This window comes from Chrysochloris asiatica, unplaced genomic scaffold (assembly GCF_000296735.1).
Source record: "Chrysochloris asiatica unplaced genomic scaffold, ChrAsi1.0 scaffold00275, whole genome shotgun sequence".
Lineage (NCBI taxonomy): Eukaryota > Metazoa > Chordata > Mammalia > Afrosoricida > Chrysochloridae > Chrysochloris > Chrysochloris asiatica.
The window spans coordinates 2,820,383-2,826,227 of NW_006408793.1; positions in this window are offsets into that span (position 1 = coordinate 2,820,383).

Consider the following 5,845-nt stretch of genomic DNA (forward strand, 5'->3'; position numbering starts at 1 on the left):
CAAGGAAGGGAGTGATTAATTCTCCAGGCTAGGAGCAGAGGTCTCTGGGACCATCAACGGAGAAGAGCCAAGAGTGGGACCCTACCCAGAGAAACAGAGATGCCTGAGATAGAGACAGAGACGATGATGTGGAGTGAGGAAGCGGCTGGGGACTTTGGAACCAGAGAGGGAAAGGGATCGTGGGTCGAAAACTGGGGGGGGCGGTGGAGGGGGAAGTGTAGGGGTGGGTTTCTAGGATATACCCTTTGGTTGGTTGATGATGCATGGAGGGGATTGGAACCATGGCAATGAGATGATATACGATGGAATGAATTTAAGACTAAGGTTCTCCCATGTAAACTACCATATAATTCACAATAAAACATTAAAAAAAAAAAGTATCAAAAAGAATGTATCAAAATCTTGAAGTACAGTTCTGTTTGTGATAGAATAACAGCCATACACCTATAAAATAACTAGTTCATAACACTATTACTCAAATTTACACATTAAACACTAAAGCCAGTGATGATGAAATTGAGGAATTCTACCAACTTATTCAGTCTGAAACTGATCAAACATGATATCAAGATGTACTGAAAATTACTAGCCATTTGAATGCAAGGATCAGTAGTTGGAAAATATGATCATGGTGATAGAAACAATACTGGAGATCATATGATAGAATTTTGAAAGACCAATGACTTCTTCACTGTAAATAGCTTTTTTAAACAACATAAACATATACATGGACCTCACCAGACTGAATACACAGAAATCAAATTGGCTACATTTGTGGAGACAGTAGAATTCCTCAATTCTACCAGTCAAAACAAGACTAGGGGCAGACCATCAATTGCTCATACAAAAGTTCAGGTTGAAGCTGAAGAAAATGAAAACAAGTCCACAAGAGTCAAAATATCCCACCTGAATTTAGAGACCATCTCAAGAACAGAATTGATGCATTAGACACTATGACCAAAGACCAGATGACTTGTAAGATGATATCAAGAACATTATACAGGAAGAAAGCAAAAGGCCATAAAGACAAGAAAGAAAAAATAGAAATGGATGTCAGCAGAGACTCTGAAACTTGTTCTCCAGGATAGAGATACTAAAGCCAATGAAAGAAATAAAGAGGAAATTTCAAAGGGCAGTTCAAGAAGACAAAGTCAAATGTTATAATGAAACATGCAAAGACCTGGAGTTAGAAAACAAAAAGGGAAGAACATGCTCTGCATTTCTCAGGCTGATGAAACTGAAGAAAAAATTCAAGTCTCAGCTTGCAACACTCAAGAATTCTTTGGGCAAAATATGGAATGATGCAGAACGTAGCAACAGAAGATGAAAGGGATACACAGAGTCACTGTACCAAAAAGGGAAGGCTGATGGTCAACCACTTCAAGAGGTAGCCTATGATCAAGAATAGATGGTATTCGAGGAGGAAGTCACTGAAGGTAACAGAAGGCACTGGCAAAGAACAAGGCTCAGGAAATTGATGGGATACAAGTTGAAATTTTTCAATAAACTGAACAAGTGCTGGAGGCACTCACTTGTCTTTGCCAAGAAATTTGGAGGATAGTGCGGTGGTGGCTCCATACAATAAGCATTAGACTGCAAACTACAAGGTCGGCGGTTCCAGCTCACCAACGGCTCTTTTGGAGAAAGATGAGGCTTTCTGATCAGTTTTAAAACCTTGGAAATGCTATACATAGTCGTTATGAGTCCAAACCGACTCCATGGCACTTAACACCACCACCTGGCCAACTGATTAGAAGAGACCCATATTTGTGTCCCTAACAAAGAGAGGTTACCCAACAGAATGGGCCAATCACCAAGCAATATCATTAATATCACATACAAGTAAAATTTTGCTAAAGGTAATTAAAAACAGCTGGAAAAGTACATTGACAGGGAACTACCAGAGGATCATGCAAGATTCAGACAAGGATGTATATATAGCAAGGGATATCATTGCTGATGGTCAGATGAATATTGGCTGAAATCGGTAAATACTAGAAAGTTGTTTACCTGTTCTTTATTGACTATGCAAAGGCTTTCGACTGTGTGGATCATGACAAACTAAGGACAACATTGTGGAGAATGAGCATTTTGGAACACTTAATTATGCTTATGAGGAACCTGTATATAGGCAAAGAGGCAGTCATTCGAATGGAACAAGGGAACATTGAGTGCTTTAAAATTAAAAAAGTTTTGCTTTCTTAAGACTACAGGGTTGTAGTCTTTCACATTACTAATTTGATCTGTACACTGATGAAATAATCTGAGAAACTGAATTATATGAAGAAGATCATGGTATCAGAATTAGAGGAAGATACATTAACAAACTGCAATATGCAGATGATACAACCTTGTTTGTAAAAGCAAAGAGGACTTAATTTGATGAATATACTACTGATGAAGATCCAAGACCACAGCCCTCAGTATGGGTTGCATCTCAATGTAAAGAAAACAAAAATCCTCACCACCAAGCAAATAAATCACATCATGATAAATGGAGAAAAGATTGAAGTTGTCAAAGACTTCATTTTGCTTGGATCCAATCAACACTCATGGAAGTAGCAGTCAAGAAATCAAACTATTGCATTAAATAAATCTACTGCACAAGACCTCTTTAAAGTCTTCAAGAGCAAAGATAATTAGTTTGAGGTCCAAGGTGTGCCTAACCCAAGTCATGGTATGTTCAACAGCTTCATATGCATGTGAAAGTTGGACAATGAATAAGAAATTGATGTGTTTGAATTATGGTATCATAGAAGAATACCGAAGGTTCTTTGGTCTGCTAGAAGAACTAGCAATTATGTGTTAGAAGTAGTACAGCCAGAATGCTCCTTTGAATCCAGGCTGGTGAGATTTCATCTCTCATACTTTGGACATGTTATCAGGAAGGACCGGTCCCTGGAAAAGAATATCATGCTGGTAAAGAGGAAGACCTACAGTGAGATGGATTGACACAGTGGCAGCAGCAGTGGTCTCAGGAGTAACAACTGTGAGGATGGCGCAGGACCAGGCTGTTTCATTATGTTGTGCACAGGGTTGCTATGAGTCAGAACCAACTCAACAGGACCTAACAGCAATAACAACATGAATCCCCTCGATACTCATGATATACTCCAAGATGAATAAGTATATTATGAGTAAAGTTCAATTGCCATGAACTCTCCCGCTACACACTCCCACCACCCCATCACACCTATGTAACTTAGTATCTGTTTGATCTTCCAGTCTTTTGGATATTGTTAAAATGTGTCACTAAAATGATTTTGATGAGAAATATGAGATAAGGTCTTCAAAGACCTAGTATAAAGCATTGCATGCTTCTGGCTACAATATAAGCTGCATTAAGAAATACCTTAAAAGTGTTTTAAGAGAAGAATGCAAATGGAATTCTATAAAGCTTTAACATAGTAGCATACTTAGGGTTGACTTTCACCTTTACTACATGACAAATTGTATAAGCCATAAAAAGTAAACATTGCCCCACAAGATTAAAGCCCTAAATGTGAAAGTATCATTAATCATATCAAACAAGTATTTGCTTTTCTGTTGGCATCAAAATGTAATTGTTTCTCTGTAGGCAAAACATACTTCATGGTATAATGCTGATCTAAATCTGTGTACTTGGCAACATAAAAGGGAGACTTATAACCTTTTGTCCATTGTATGGGCATGTTTTCCTCTCACCAAAATGATCAACTTGAATTAAGAGTTTATTTTGTCCTCCTCTAGAAATGTTGCCAATGCCAGCATTTTAAGTTTGAGTAAAAAGAATGATCTATGTTTGTTCACTAGATTCCATTAAAGTATTGAAGTTTTGGGTTGTTTTTTTGGGGGGTTGTTTTTTGTGGGATTTTTTTCTTATTTTTGAGGGAGAAGGGAAGGAATAGGGAACAGTCACAAACTCATTTGGGAATCTAACACAAAAAAACAAACTCAGACCATAATCCAATAATGATGCACATTTACTTGTCCTCAAAAATTATGTATCTATTTTTCAGGGGGTTCTTGATCACACAGAAGTCCATTCATGGTCCACAAGTTAAGATATCACTTACGGGTTATTTGTTGGGCTGCTATTCTCAAGGTCAGCAGTTCAGGTCCACCAGTTGTTACATGGAAGAAAGATGAGGCTTTCTGCTCCTGTCAAGGTTTATAGCCTTGGAAACCCTAATGAAGGGTCACTATGAACTAGAACTGACTCAAAAACACAAAACCACCACCAACACACAACCACCACCATATACTGGGAGACTTAACATTGTGATAATATCAATACTACCCAAAGTGATCTATGTTATCATTGTTGTCAAGTGCCAATGAGTTGCTTCCAAATAATAGTGACCCTGTGTGGGGTTCCCAAGGCTGTACATCTTTGTGGGAACATAAAACCTCATCTTTCTCCCAGGGAGCCACTGGTGGGATTGAACTGCCACTGCCTGATCCTGAAACACAACCTCACTACTGTTGCCGCGATTGAGTCTTTCGATGCTGCCACTTTGCCAATCCCTCTCACTTGGGGTCTTCCTCTTTTTCTCTGACTCTCCACCTTACCAAACATGATATCCTTCTTCAGTGACTGGTTCCTCCAGACAATATGTCTGAAGTATGAGAGACAAAGTTTGGCCATCCTGGCCTCCAAGGAGGACTCTGGCTACACTTCTTCCAACATAGATCTGTTTGTTCTTTTGGCAGTCCATGGCACTTTCAATACTCTCCTCCAACACCATAGCTCAAAGGCATCAATTCTATGGTCTTCCTTATTCACTGTCCAGCTTTCGCATGCAAATGAGGTTATTGAAAATACCATGGCTTGGGTCAGGAACACCTTAGTCCTCAAGCTGACATCTTTGCTCTTCAACACTTTAAAAAGGTCTTGCGCAGCAGATTTGCCCAATGCAATACGTTGATTGATCTCTTGACTGCTGCTTCCGTGAGTGTTGATAGTTGATCCAAGAAGAATGACAGAGTAGACACTTGTTATTTTTGGTGATGGGAAAGGTAGATCAAATGTGAGAGAAGTGCTCAAGCTTGATTAAGGTAAATGTTACTGCTAAGACATATACAAGAGAAAAGGATGTTTCAGGTAAAGAATATGACAAATATGATTTTGCATCAACAACCAAATAATGTGTGGGGTTACCCAACTATGAATCTACCCATATATGTGTGTGGCTATGAATATGTGAGTACATCTTTGTACACAAATAAATGTATCTATAGGCATATGTACATATAGAGGTGTGTATACATGTATATTCTTATAAATCACATAGGGGACACAGTTATGGATACTTCTTAAGATCAAACCAAAGACCTCGCCAGATTGGTTGTCTGGGTTTGAAGACTTAGGGCCACAGTTGCACAGAACAACTCAGTTAATTGGCATAAAGTATATATTTTATATTTTATAAGGAGCTCTGGTAGCATAGTGATTACAAATTAGGCTGCTAACCTCAAGGTTAGCAGTTCGAAAATACCAGCTGTTCCGTGGGAAAAAAAGATGAGGCTTTCTGCTCCCATAAAGATTTACAGCCTCAGAAACCCTGTACAGGTTGCTATGAATCGGAACCAACTCCACAGCACATAACCACCACCATCACATATATTTTATGCCTCAATGGCATGAGTCATGTCTGGGGTCTTAAAAGTTTCTGAACAGACATCTAAAATAGAATTATTAGTCACTATTCAGCCAGACCACCACTTGTCTGTCAGTTTCTCGTACTGTGGTGACTTGTGAGTTGCTGTGATTCTGAAAGCTATGCCACTGGTATTTTAAATACCAGCAGGGTCACCCATGATGGACAAGTTTCAGATGAGCTTCCAGACAAAGACAGACTAGGAA